Source organism: Rhinopithecus roxellana, chromosome 19, assembly GCF_007565055.1.
Source record: "Rhinopithecus roxellana isolate Shanxi Qingling chromosome 19, ASM756505v1, whole genome shotgun sequence".
Classification (NCBI taxonomy): Eukaryota; Metazoa; Chordata; class Mammalia; order Primates; family Cercopithecidae; genus Rhinopithecus; species Rhinopithecus roxellana.
The window spans coordinates 25096993-25111699 of NC_044567.1; the positions used below are offsets into that span (position 1 = coordinate 25096993).

At 46.1% G+C, this 14707-nt stretch overlaps 1 pseudogene; it reads right to left on the minus strand.

Annotated features, from left to right (window-relative positions):
• Positions 1–14260: 14260 nt before the first annotated feature.
• LOC115894825 lies at positions 14261–14480 on the minus strand (annotated as a pseudogene).
• Between the last annotated feature and the right edge of the window lie 227 nt (positions 14481–14707).

The window sequence follows — 14707 nt, forward strand, 5'->3', positions numbered from 1 at the left end:
ACCTTGCAATTCTTACTTAAGGTAAATAGAGCGCTCATGTGAAAACAGCACAGAGCTACCTTGCAATTCTTACTTAAGGTAAATAGAGCGCTCATGTGAAAACAGCACAGAGCTACCTTGCAATTCTTACTTAAGGTAAATAGAGCGCTCATGTGAAAACAGCACAGAGCTACCTTGCAATTCTTACTTAAGGTAAATAGAGCGCTCATGTGAAAACAGCACAGAGCTACCTTGCAATTCTTACTTAAGGTAAATAGAGCTCTGGGTCTTTCAGAAGCGCACAGAAATGACCCAGACAGGAAACAAAAGTACTCCTCTTGCTCCCAGAGCAAATCCACCGGAATTGCTTAGGGCATTCACAGAATGATATGATCTTGGTCAATAAAATGTTCAAGATGAATATTAAATTTGCACAACAAATTTACTGTTTTACTTCCTTGGAGAATTATCCGAAACGCTTATGAGTTAATTTTCCTATAACTGCCCTAATTATGGGGGTGAGGAGCATGTTACAATTTGTGTTACCCTGCTCCGAAAAAGTGGAATTCAAAAACTTTCCAATGGCCGGGTGCGATAGCTCATGCCTGTAATCCTAGCACTTTGGGAGGCCGAGGCAGATCACTTGAGGTCAGGAGTTCAAGACCAGCCTTGCCAACATGGTGAAACCCCGTCTCTACTAAAAATACCAAAAACTTATCCAGAAACCTCTTGAACCCCGGAGGTGAAGGTTGCAGTGAGCCAAGATTGCACCACTGCACTCCAACCTGAGCAACAGAGCGAGGTTGTCTAAAATAATAATAATAATAATAATAATAATAATAATAAACTTTCCAGTGACTGAATGTGGATAATCATCAGTAAGCTATACTAGAAATGGAAGCGTGAGGAAATGGCATCTTTCACTGGCTTCTTCTGGTGACAATAATGGCCCACATCTTCAAGTTACCAGCAAGAAATGAGGGCAGAATTTGAGATTGCAACAGGTTCACCCGTGCAAAGGTAACTTGATCTTTCACATGAGGATTAAATCCACAGCCTTGGCCTCATCACCAGGTCCTGATTAACTGAACTAACCAGTCCTTTGTAGCAGGGATTGTCAAACTATGGCTCACAGGCCAAATCCAACCTGTCTGTAAGAATGGATGTTATATTTTTTAGATGGTTAGAAAAAATCAAAAGAAGAATAATTATTTTGTGACACATGAAAAGTATATGAAATGCAAATATACACTGGAACATAGCCCCACTTATCTATTTAGGCAAGATCTATGGTTGCTCTTGTACTGTAATGGCAGAGTTCAGTAGTTGTGACAAAGACCCTATAGCCTGCCAGACCTGATACATTTGCTATCCAGCACCTTTTTTTTTTTTTTTTTGCGAGACCGAGTCTCGCTCTGTCACCCAGGCTGGGGTGCAGTGGCCGGATCTCAGCTCACTGCAAGCGCCGCCTTCCGGGTTCACGCCATTCTCCCGCCTTAGCCTCCCGAGTAGCTGGGACTACAGGCGCCCGCCACCTCACCCGGCTAGTTTTTTGTACTTTTTTTTTTTGGTAGAGACAGGGTTTCACCGTGTTAGCCAGGATGGTCTCAATCTCCTGACCTCGTGATCCGCCCGTCTCGGCCTCCCAAAGTGCTGGGATTACAGGCTTGAGCCACCGCACCCGGCCTCCAGCCCTTTACAGAAAAAGTTAGTCAACTCCCATCTCAAGGCTTGGCTCAGTGGCTCACGCCTATAATCCCAACACTTTGGGAGGCCGAGGTGGGAGGATAGCTTGAGCTCTGGAGTTCGAGGCAACCCTAGGCAACATAATGGGACTTCCTCTCTAATATTTCCAGCTCAATATTATAAATATTATACTGATGTATAAAAGGCAGAAATAACAGTTGAAAGAACTTGTATTTCCAAAATGCAGTTAAGGACACATCCTGGAAATGGAAAAGCACAGAGACAAAATTGGTTAATGTTGCATGTGTATAGCTTCCACCTTCAGCACTTGGCATTCATTCTTGCCAGGCAGGAGAAAGGAGAATGATTGCTTTTCCAAAAAGGAAAGGAATACTAATCTGTTTAATCAATTAGAATCAGATACCATTCATGTTTTCTGCTCTTAGATTGTTCTTTTCTGTGGGGACTTAATAAAGAAAGGGTGCAGAGGCCAGGCATGGTGGTTCATGCCTGTAATCCCAGCACTTTGGGAAGCCAAGGCGGGCAGATCATTTGAGGTCACAAGTTTGAGACCAGCCTGGCCAACATGGTGAAATCCTGTCTCTACTAAAAATACAAAAATTAGCCAGGCGTGGTGGCACATGCCTGTTACTTAGGAGGCTGAGTATGAGAATCCCTTGAAGCTGGCAAGCAGAGGTTGCAGTGAGCCGAGATCGTGCCACTGCACTCCAGCCTGTGCAACAGAGTGAGACTCTGCTTCAAAACAAACAAAAAAGGTGCTGAGTCAGATAAAATACAATGGTGGTTTAGTCAACCTGCACACAAGTTGGATTAAAATTTCAGAATGGACTTTCAGAACAGGGACCTTGTCTACCTTTTTCACTACTGTATCCATAGAACCTAGCACATTGTAAACACTAAAATATATAGATATTTTAGGAGACGGGGTCCCACTATGTTGCCCAGGCAGGTCTCAAACTCCTGGGCTCAAGCAGTCCTCCCACACCACCTTCCCAAAGTGCTGGGATTACAGGTATAAGCCACCATGCACAGCCTCAAATACTTTTATTTTTTTTAATTGGGAGAGAGTCTCACCCTGTCGCCCAGGCTGGAGTGCAGTGGCTTGATCCTGGCTCACTGCAACCTCTGCCTCCCAGGTTCAAGCAATCCTCATGCCTCAACCTCCAGAGTAGCTGGAACTACAGGTGCCCACCACTACGCCTGGTTAGTTTTTGTACTCTTAGTAGAGACGGGGTTTCACCATGCTGGCCAGGCTGGTCTCAAACTCCTGACCTCAAGTGATCTCCCTACCTCAGCATCCTATGGTGCTGGGATTACATGTGTGAGCTCCCATGCCCAGTCAAATATGTGTGTGTGTGTGTGTGTGTGTGTGTGTGTGTGTGTGTGTGTGTGTGTGTCTGACAGAGTCTTGCTCTGCTCTGTCCCCAGGCTGCAGTGCAGTGACACCATTTCGGCTCACTGTAACCTTGACCTCCAGGGTTAAAGCGATTCTCCAACCTCAGTCTCACAAGTAGCTAGGATTACAGGCACCCACCATCACGCCCAGCTAATTTTTGCATTTTTGGTAAAGGTGGGGTTTCACCATGTTGGCCAGGCTGGTCTTAAACTCCTGACCACAGGTGATCTGCCCCACTCAGCCTCCTAAAGTGTTGGGATTACAGGTGTGAGCCCTGTGCCGGGCCCTGGCCAAATTTTTAAATGAAAAAAGGATAAAAAGCTCTCTGTACCACCTCTGAAGAAAGTTATCTACCCCAGATTAGGTCTTCTTCAAGCTGTATCACAGAACCATTGTAGTCTTGGCCTCTTATTACCTTGAGGAAACTGAAGCAGCAACCCTTGATAGCTCTGGTCAACCTCAGGATTAGAGACCTGAAAAATCTAGGGGCCCTAGGTCCCCTCTTTGTACTTGTATCTAAGGGCAAATATAGCTCTTATTTAGTGAAGTCTCAACTGGAAGATCTGAAAGATTATCGGGTTGGACAACATCAGATAGGACTGGACCTGTATGAGCAGAGTCATGTTTACAACCTTGCTCTCCTCCCCTGGAGTCAAAGTTCTTTCCTCCTCGAAGTGTTTTTCTTTTTTTTTTTTTGAGACGGAGTCTCGCTCTGTCGCCCGGGCTGGAGTGCAGTGGCCGGATCTCAGCTCACTGCAAGCTCCGCCTCCCGGGTTTACGCCATTCTCCTGCCTCAGCCTCCCGAGTAGCTGGGACTACAGGCGCCCGCCACCTCGCCCGGCTAGTTTTTTGTATTTTTTAGTAGAGACGGGGTTTCACCGTGTTAGCCAGGATGGTCTCGATCTCCTGACCTCGTGATCCGCCCATCTCGGCCTCCCAAAGTGCTGGGATTACAGGCTTGAGCCACCGCGCCTGGCCTCGAAGTGTTTTTCAAAGACTGCTGATTATTTTATTGATTGATTGATTGATTGATTGATTGATTTTGAGACGGAGTTTTGTTGTGTTGCCCAGGCTAGAGGGCAGTGGCATGATCTTGGCTCACTGCAACCTCCGCCTCCTGGGTTCAAGCGATTCTGCTGCCTCAGTGTCCCAAGTAGCTGGGACTACAGGTATGTGCCACCACATCCGGCTAATTTTTGTATTTTTTAGTAGAGACAGGGTTTCACCATGTTGGTCAGGCTGGTCTCAAACTCTTGACCTCAGGTGATCCTCCTGCCTTGGCCTCCCAAAGTGTAAGGATTACAGGTGTGAGCCACTGCACCCGGCCAATTGAGCGTTTGTTTTTTTTTTCTTTTTTGAGACAGAGTCTAGCTCTGTCACCCAGGCTGGAGTGCAGTGGCATGATCTCGGCTCACTGCAACCTCCACCTCCAGAGTTCAAGCAATTCTCCTGCTTCAGCCTCCCGAGTAGCTGGGATAACAGGTGTGCACCGCCACATCCAGCTAATATTTGTATTTTTAGTATAGACAGAATTTCACTACATTTGCCAGGCTGCTCTTGAACTCCCAACCTCAAGTGATCCTCCTGCCTCGGCCTCCCAAAGTTCTGGGATTACGGGAGTGAGACACCACACCCAGCCATCAGCGTTTTTTTTTTTGAAACGGAGTCTTGCTCTGTCTCCCAGGCTGGAGTGCGGTGGTGCGATCTCTGCTCACTGCAAACTCCGCCTCCTGGGTTCATGCCATTCTCCTGCCTCAGCCTCCCGAGTAGCTGGGACTACAGGCGCCCGCCACAATGCCTGGTTAATGTTTTGTGTTTTTAGTAGAGATGGGGTTTCACCGTGTTAAGCCAGGATGGTCTTGATCTCCTGACCTTGTGATCCGCCCGCCTTGGCCTTCCAAAGTGCTGGGATTACAGGTATGTGCCACCGCTCCCAGCTTTTTTTTTTTTTTTTTTTTTTTTTTGAGTCAGAGTCTCACTCTGTTGGCCAGGCTGGAGTGCAGTGGCACCATCTTGGTTCACTGCAACCTCCGTCTTCTGGTCTCAAGCAATTCTCCTGCCTCAGCCTCCGAGTAGCTTGGATTACAGGTGTGTGCCACTACGCCTGGCTAATTTTTGTATTTTTAGTAGAGACCCCGGGGTTTCACCATGTTGGCCAGGCTGGTCTCCAACCTTCTGACCTCAAGTGATCCGCCCACATTGGCCTCACAAAGTGTTGGATTACAGGCGTGAGCCACCTCGCCTAGCCCATTAGCCTCTTTTTTAAAAGAATTTTTATTGTTTCATTTTCTTGATATTTAAATCTTTGTTCCATTTGAGATTTGTTTTGTTTTGTTTGTAGAAATGGGGTCTCCTTATGTCGCCAAGGCCAGTCTCACACTGCTAGGCTCGAGCCATCTTCCTGCCTTGGCATCTCAAAGTTCTGGGATTACATGCCTGAGCCACTTCGTCCAACTAGGTGTAGTTTCAATATCAATGTTGGCCGGGTGGGGTGGCTCATGCCTGTAATCCCAGCACTTTGGGAGGCCGAGGAAGGAGGATCGCTTGAGGCCAGAATTTCCAGCCTGGCCAACATTGTGAAACCCTTGTCTCTACTAAAAATACAAAAATTAGCCCAGTGTGGTGACACGTGCCTGTAATTCCAGCTAGTTGGGAGGCTGAGGCATGAGGATTGCTTGAATCCAGGAAGCAGAGGTTGCAGTGAGCCAAGATTGCAGCACTGCACTCCAGCCTGGGAAACAGAGTCTGTCTCAAAAAAAAAAAAAATATATATATATATATATACACACACACACACACACACATATATATATGTAAATATCAGTTGGCCAGTTTATACATAAGTTTATCAAATTTATTTTGACCTTTTTTTTTCTTTTGGGGACAGGATCTCTGTTGCCCAGGCCAGAGTTTAGTGGCATAATCATGACTCACTGTAGATGACTGGTTAATAAAAAAAAAAAAATTGGTAAGACCTGGGGTCTCGCTGTGTTGCCTAGGCTGTCCTGGAACTCCTGGCCTTGAGCCTTAGCCTCCTAAAGCACTGGGATTACAGGCATGAACCATCGAGCCTGGCCCATTTTTTGTATTTTTAAAATAGTAGCCATTCTTACGGGTGTGAGTGGTTCTAATAACTTTAAAAAAATGTTATTTGGGAGAAGTTATTCCAAAGATGAATGAATTTAGAAAACTATAACATTTTCCCTAGGGAAATGTCATACTTCTCAGCTTTCCTCATCTGAGTCAAGAGGTTTCCTTCTTCTAAGAGGATATCATTTATCTTAAGTTTCTGATGTGTTAAATTTGGATTGTTGTTAGTGATCAGTAGGACCAGGTGCATCCTGTTATATTTTGCAAACGTGCCTAAATGTTTCTTATTTCAGAATCACAAGACCTAGAAAATGATGACTGCAGGCATATCCATGAAAAAGGGAAATGAATCAGCCACAGAGGAGAAGAGTGTTTATCAGGCATGGTGGCTCGTGCCTCTAATCCCAGCATTTTGGGAGGCCGAGACAGGCAGATTGCTTGAGCCCAAGAGTTTGAGACCAGCCTGGACAACATAGGGAGACCCTGTCTCTACAAAAAAAAAAAAAACAAGGCCGGGCGCAGTGGCTCAAGCCTGTAATCCCAGCACTTTGGGAGGCCGAGACGGGTGGATCACGAGGTCAGGAGATCGAGACCATCCTGGCTAATACGGTGAAACCCTGTCTCTACTAAAAAAATACAAAAAACTAGCCGGGCGAGGTGGCGGGTGCCTGTAGTCCCAGCTACTCGGGAGGCTGAGGCAGGAGAATGGCGTAAACCCGGGAGGCGGAGCTTGCAGTGAGCTGAGATCCGGCCACTGCACTCCAGCCTGGGCGACAGACCGAGACTCCGTCTTAAAAAAAAAAAAAAAAAACGCCACAAAAAATTAGCCTGGGCATAGTGACACATGCATGTAGTCCCCAGTACTTGGGAGGCCAAGGCAGGAGGATCACTTGGGCCTGGGAAGTCAAGGTTGCCGTGAGCCATGATGGTGCCACTGCACTCCAACCTGGGTGACAGGGTGAGATCCTGTTTAAAAACATTAAAAATAAAAAAAAGAGAAAGAGAAGGGTTAGGAAAGAACTTCTGAAGGATTATACAGTTCATCTGTACTTTCTGCATAAGTAGACACAACTATAGACTCATCATTGGTAAATTTTACTGTTTGACCTCAAAGAGAGCAGAAGACAGAAAAGGTGAAATGCCTGTATTTTTAAAAATTCAAATTTCTTTCTTTCATAAATATGATGAAAATGATTAGAATGAAGAAGTGAAAAAAATTCTCTCCATAACACCATACAGCAGTTGTATTAGACATCAACGTTAATATTAAACATTAAGCATCAAACGTTAGTGTATTTAATACAAAATCTTACTTGGAAGACAAAGGAAAACAATCACATAAGAGTTAATGTTCTTTTTTCCTTTTTTTAAAGAGAGTTGCCCAGGCTGGAGTGTGGTGACATGATCATAGCTGACCGCAGCCTCAAACTCCTTGACTCAGTGATCCTCCTTCCTCAGCCTCCCGAGTAGCTATGACAACAGGTGTGCACCACCATGCCCTGCTAATTAAAAAATTTTTTTTTGTAGAAAGGCTAGGCACAGTGACTTACGCCTTTAATCCTAGCACTTTGGGAGGCCGAGGCGGGTGGATCACGAGGTCAGGAGTTTGAGACCAGCCTGACTAATATGATGAAACCCCTTCTCTACTAAAAATACAAAATTAGCCAGGCATGGTGGCATGTGCCTATAGTCCCAGCTGCTTGGGAGGCTGAGGCAGGAGAATCACTTGAACCTGGGAGGTGGAGGTTGCCGTGAGCCGAGATCTCCCCACTGCACTCCAGCCTGAGTGACACAGAGAGACTCTATCTCAAAAAAAAAAAAAAAAGTTTTGTAGAGATGGAGTTTTGCTATGTTGCCTAAGCTGGCCTCGAACTTCTGGCCTTAAGCAGTCCTCCTGCCTCGGCCTTCCAAAGTACTGGGATTATAGGCATAAACCACTGCATTCAGTCAAATTTTATTTCTTTTATGACACTCTTTCCATAGTATTATTTAAGAAGTTTAGTGACGCCTGTAGTCCCAGCACTATGAGAGGCTGAGGTGGGTGGATCACAAGGTCGGGAGTTCGAGACCAGCCTGGCCTATATGGTAAAACCCTGTCTCTACTAAAAATACAAAATTAGCTGGGCGTGGTGGCACATGCCTGTAATCTCAGCTACTCGGGAGGCTGAGGCAGGAGAATTGTTTGAACTCGGGAGTCGGAGGTTGCAGTGAGCCAAGTCGTGCCACTGCACTCCAGCCTGGGCGACAGAGTGAGACTCCGTTTCAAAAAAAAAAAAAGAAGTTTAGTGGTAAAGGTTATGGAGAAAGAACAGCAGTGCTTGTGGTGAAAACAGCTTTGACCTTGCTCTCTCAAGATTTAGGATTAAAGGCTGGGGACGGTGGCTCATGCCGGTAATCCCCGCACTTTGGGAAGCTGAGGTGGGCATATCACTTGAGGTCAGGAATTTAAGACAAGCCTGGCCAACATGGTGAAACCCTGTCTCTACTAAAAATACACAAATTATCCAGGCATGATGGCAAGCACCTGTAATTCTAGCAACTCAGGAGGCTGAGGCAGGAGAATCACTTGAACCTGGGAGGCGGAGGTTGCAGTGAGCCGAGGTTGTGCCACTGCGCCCCAGCCTTGGCGACAAGAGCAAAAACTCCGTCTTAAAAAACAAACAAAGAAACAAAAAAGGACAGGTTTGAACACCAGGTTTGTCACCTTACTATCTGTGCAATTCTGTGTGAGTCACTCAACCCATCTGAGCTTCTATTTCCCCATCTGTAAATCAGAAATACTACTACTTATCTCACAAGACTGTGGTGAAGATTAAATAAGATGATGAGTATGATAGCCACCTGGCATACAAAAGGTACTAAATAAATGTTAACTGAATTCCTTCCTTCAAAGTAGGGTTGAAGTTGTCTAGTCATTTTGTAGAGCCTCAGGTATGCATACTTGGGCTTAGGATGTCTCTTACTTGATCTTAGCCAAAAGACTGAGAAGCGATGGATGGATAATGTTTCTCAAAATGTGAATTGAATCAGAATGTTTCACATTCCCATTGGAAATCTGTTTCCTTCTCAGTTTTCTCCATCTCAGTAAGTGACCCCACCATTCATCTATCTAGTTGTATAAGCCAAACCAATTCTGGGTGTTGAATGACAAATGTTTAATATTACTTTATTCTTACCTGGGATTTCTTAATTTCTCAAAAAGGTAGTGGTACAGTTTTCCTTCTGTTCCCACAGGCAATGGTTTCCGTTATACATGGGAATAGCAGCTTGATTCCCATCTCCACAAATGCTATTAATAGTGTTTAAGTCGGCCGGGCGCGGTGGCTCAAGCCTGTAATCCCAGCACTTTGGGAGGCCGAGATGGGCGGATCACGAGGTCAGGAGATCGAGACCATCCTGGCTAACACGGTGAAACCCCGTCTCTACTAAAAATACAAAAAACTAGCCGGGCGAGGTGGCGGGCGCCTGTAGTCCCAGCTACTCCGGAGGCTGAGGCAGGAGAATGGCGTAAACCCGGGAGGCGGAGCTTGCAGTGAGCTGAGATCCAGCCACCGCACTCCAGCCTGGGCGACAGAGCTAGACTCCGTCTCAAAAAAAAAAAAAAAAAAAGGAAAGTTCACTTTCTATAGCGTAACATTGCAACTGCCCTTTTTCCCAGCTGTTTACATTTCTCTCAGCATTGAATGGTGAATGGAAAACAAATTAGAAAAGTCAGAGTGGGTGGGAAGGTTAAGGAGACCCAACTACACCACTTCTAGCCAGGTGACCCTGTACATTCCCTTTGAAGGCATCATCTAACTTACAGTTTCATATAAAAAACAGGAAGGTGGGCCGGGTGCGGTGGCTCACGCCTGTAATCCCAGCACTTTGGGAGGCTGAGGCGGGCAGATCACGAGGTCAGGAGATCGAGACCATCCTGGCAAACACGGTGAAACCCCGTCTCTATTAAAAAAAAAAAAAAAAAAATTAGCCGGGCGTGGTGGCGGGCACCTGTAGTCACGGCTACTCGGGAGGCTGAGGCAGGAGAATGGCATGAACCCGGGAGGCAGGGAGCTTGCAGTGAGCCGAGATCGCACCACTGCACTCTAGCCTAGGTGACAGAGCGAGACTCCGTCTCAAAAACAAAAAACAAAACAAAAAAAACAGGAAGGTGATCATCTCAACTACTCTACCAGGTTGTCGTAAGAAACACGGGAATACATGTAAACGTGAATAAAAATTTAAACTTCACATAAATGTAACATTTACCATTATTTAACAATGCCCAAACTTTCAAACTCACTATTCTTCAAATTAATCAGAATTTAAACATTTGAGACTGAGTGCGGTTGCTCATGTCTGTAATCCCAGCACTTTGGGAGGCCGACGTGGGCAGATCACTTGAGGTCGGGAGTTTGAGACCAGCCTGGCCAACATGGTGAAACCCGTCTCTACTAAAAATACAAAAATTAGCAGGGCGTGGTGGCACATGCCTGTAACTCCAGCTACTCGGGAGACTAAGGCAGGACAATCACTTGAACGTGGGAGGTGGGGGTTGCAGTGAACCGAGATCATGCCACTGCACTCCAGCCTGGGTGACAGAGTGAGACTATGTCTCAAAATAAATAATTTAAACCTTTGAAAAGTTTATTTCCTCCCCCTAGCGATCTAGATTGTTATCAGTACTCCAAATCTCCAAGTAGGTATCCTAGGAAACGAAGAAATACACAACTTCTTTCTGACAATCCCTGGCTACACTAGATTTCTTCTCTCTTGTAACCCTTCTGTGGTCAGCTGCCAAGGGCTTCCTTTTCCCTCCTTTTCTGCCTCCTCTCGCACATAACCGATCTCCAGCTCTCCACTTTGACCCCCATCCCCACCTGTTACGAACTAAATTGTGCCCCCCATACCTCCCTCCCCCACCAAATTCATATGTGTAAGCCCCGACCCCCAGTGTGACTGTATTTTAAGACTGGGCCTTCAGCAGGTAATTAAGGTTAAGTGAAGTCATAACGGCGGGCCCTAATCCTATAGGACTGATGTCCTATAAGAAGAGTAACAGGGGCCAGGCGCGGTGGCTCAAGCCTGTAATCCCAGCACTTTGTGAGGCCGAGACGGGCGGATCACGAGGTCAGGAGATCGAGACCATCCTGGCTAACACGGTGAAACCCCGTCTCTACTAAAAAATACAAAAATCTAGCCGGGCGAGGTGGCGGGTGCTTGTAGTCCCAGCTACTCCGGAGGCTGAGGCAGGAGAATGGCGGGAACCCGGGAGGCGGAGCTTGCAGTGAGCTGAGATCCGGCCACTGCACTCCAGCTCCGGCGATAGAGCGAGACTCCGTCTCAAAAAAAAAAAAAAAAAAAAAAAAAAAAAAAAAGAAGAGTAACAGACCACACTAGTCGGCTTTGCTACTGTATCCTCTTTCAAGTGCAAATCATCCCAGTTTTTTTTTTTTTTTTTTTTTTTGAGATGGAGTTTTGCTCTTTTTGCCCAGGCTGGAGTGCAGTGGCACAATCTTGGCTCACTGCAACCTCCACCTCCCAGGTTCAAGCAATTCTCCTGCCTCAGGCTCCCAAGTAGCTGGAATTACAAGCCTGCACCACTACGCCTGGCTAATTTTGTATTTGTAGCAGAGACGGGGGTTTCACCATGTTGGCCAGGCTGGTCTCGAACTCCTGACCTCAGGTGATCTGCCCGCCTTGGTCTCCCAAAGTGCTGGGATCACAGGCATGAGCCACCGTGCCTAGCCCATCCCAGTCTTTCATACTTAGCTTCCCATCCTTCCCTGAAGTATATATAAAAAAGATACTTCCTTCTCTTCTCTCTGGTCTGGATTGCTTAACTAGACCACAAGAACCAAGGGGGAGGAGGCCGGGCGCGGTGGCTCAAGCCTGTAATCCCAGCACTTTGGGAGGCCGAGACGGGCGGATCACGAGGTCAGGAGATCGAGACCATCCTGGCTAACACGGTGAAACCCCGTCTCTACTAAAAAATACAAAAATCTAGCCGGGCGAGGTGGCGGGTGCTTGTAGTCCCAGCTACTCCGGAGGCTGAGGCAGGAGAATGGCGGGAACCCGGGAGGCGGAGCTTGCAGTGAGCTGAGATCCGGCCACTGCACTCCAGCCTGGGCGGCAGAGCGAGACTCCGTCTCAAAAAAAAAAAAAAAAAAAAAGAACGAAGGGCAGGAAATGTTCAGTATGATTCACAGCTGTGACTCAGGTGCTTGGCAAGGCAGGCATTCAATGAATCTACCGATTCATTGAATAAATTACAAGCCACACAGTCTTGAAGAGATCATTGCTCACATGTCCTCTCTCTCCAATATCTCCAATCTCTCCACTAGCTCCTTCTTGTTTTCACACATTTATAAGCCTCCCACATAGAACACAACTCACTTGATACCGCTGCCCTTTCAAATGTCTTGATTTTCTAATTCCTGTGAATAAGTGGCTGATTTTTACTAGCCTCATTTAGTGTAATTCAGTCCTTTTGATTCCTTTGCAATCTCATATCAGTTCCATCAACTATAGAGACAAATGAACCATAGTTACAGAGGCCTCCTTTTGAAACAAATGCAGGCCAGGTGCGGTGGCTCATGCCTGTAAACCCAGCACTTTGGGAGGCCAAGGAGTGTGGATTGCTCAGGAGTTTGAGACCAGCCTGGGCAGCATGGCGAAACCTCATCTTTACAAACAATACAAAAATCAGCCAAGCGTCATGGCGCACACCTGTAGTCTCAGCTACTGTAAAGATTGAAGTGGGAGGGTCGCTTAAGCCTAGGAGGTCAAGGCTGTAGTAAGCCATGAGGATGGCACTGCACTCCAGCCTGGGTGACAGAGAGAAACTGTCTCAAAAAAAAAAAAAAAATGCAGTTATCCCTTTTCTGGCCCTCGCCTTCTTTGATCTCAGTATTCTATCTTGGGCACTGATGATAATCAGCTTCTTTCTTTCTTTTTTTGAGATGGAGTCTTGCTCTGTTGCCCAGGCTGGAGTGCAGTGGCACGATCTCAGCTCACTGCAACCTCCTGAGTTCAAGCAATTCTCGTGCTGCAGCCTCCCAAGAAGCTGGGATTACAGATATGCACCACCACACCCAGCTAATTTTTTGTATTTTCAGTAGAGACCAGGTTTCACCATGTTGGTCAGGCTGGTCTCGAACTCCTGACCTCAAATGATCCACCCACTTCATCCTTTCAAAGTGCTGGGATTACAGGCTTGAGCCACCACGCCCAGCCTACCTTTTCTCTTAGGTTCTGTTCTCATGGGGTTGAAGACGTACTCTCCCTTGCTTCTGTTTCTCAGACCACACCTCTCCCTTGGACATATCTTAAACTTGACTTTCTGGGTCATTCTTTTTCCTTCTGAACTCTTCCTTCAGCTTTTTCTCTTAATTTCAATGATCAACTCTTTTGTTGATGACTTGTGAAATCACAACTGAGTTGAATGATTTCATCATATTTATTTCTGTATTTATATATTTATTTTTTTGAGAGAGAGAGTCTTGCTCTGTTGCCTATGTTGGAGTGCAGTGGCGCAATCTCCGCTCACTGCAAACTTCGCCTCCTGGGTTCAAGCGATTCTCCCACCTCAGCCTCCCAAGTAGCTGGGACTACAGGCACCCACCATCATGCCCGGCTAATTCTTGTATTTTCGTAAACACAGCATTTCACCACGTTGGCCAGGCTGGTCTCAAACTCCTGACCTCAGGTGATCCACCCACCTCAGCCTCCCAAATTGCTGGAATTACAGGCGTGAGCCTTCTTACCGCAATTTTGAAAAAACACTATTAACACTGGCAGATAGCATTTCAGACCTTTAAGATGAATATTTTTTATTTACACAATACACAATTTTGTGGCTTAGTGTTTACACTTAATATTCTCATATCAGTAGATATAGAACAGTCATATTTTATAAGGATCTGTCACAATTTATTTAACCAGTCCCTTGTTTTTGGGGTTTGTTGTTGTTGTTGTTGACTATTATGAAAGTTTATTTAACAAAATGTCTAATGTGAAAATGTACGTGACCTAATTTTTACATCATAGTAAAACAGGCCCTGTGGAGAGAGGGCATGGGTTTTCCTGCTGAACAGCCATTATTTTTACTCATTCCAAGGCTTCTAACATGATACCATTTCCTCATATTACCACCATTCCATTATTGTTCTGTTGCCCACTAGTCGCCATCTCCACACATTCATCTCACAAGATTCATAAAGGGATCAAATCTCCACAATATTTCTTGGACATGTCTGCCACCATTTAATTTCAACGATAATTTCTTGTTCATAAATTTTTTCAACTGGGGAGTGTGAGCTTTTCTCATGGTGTCTGCTCTGTGGGCTCACAGATGCCTTGGAATGGAATGCACTGCCTCTCTCACTGTTCTGTTTCTGTTTTTTGTTTGTTTGTTTTGAGACAGAGCCTCGCTGTGTTGCCCAGGCTGGAGGGCAGTGGCGTGATCTCGGCTCACTGCAACCTCCACCTCCTAGGTTCAAGCAATTCTCCTGCCTCAGCCTCCCAAGTAGCTGGGACTACAGGAGCCCACCACCA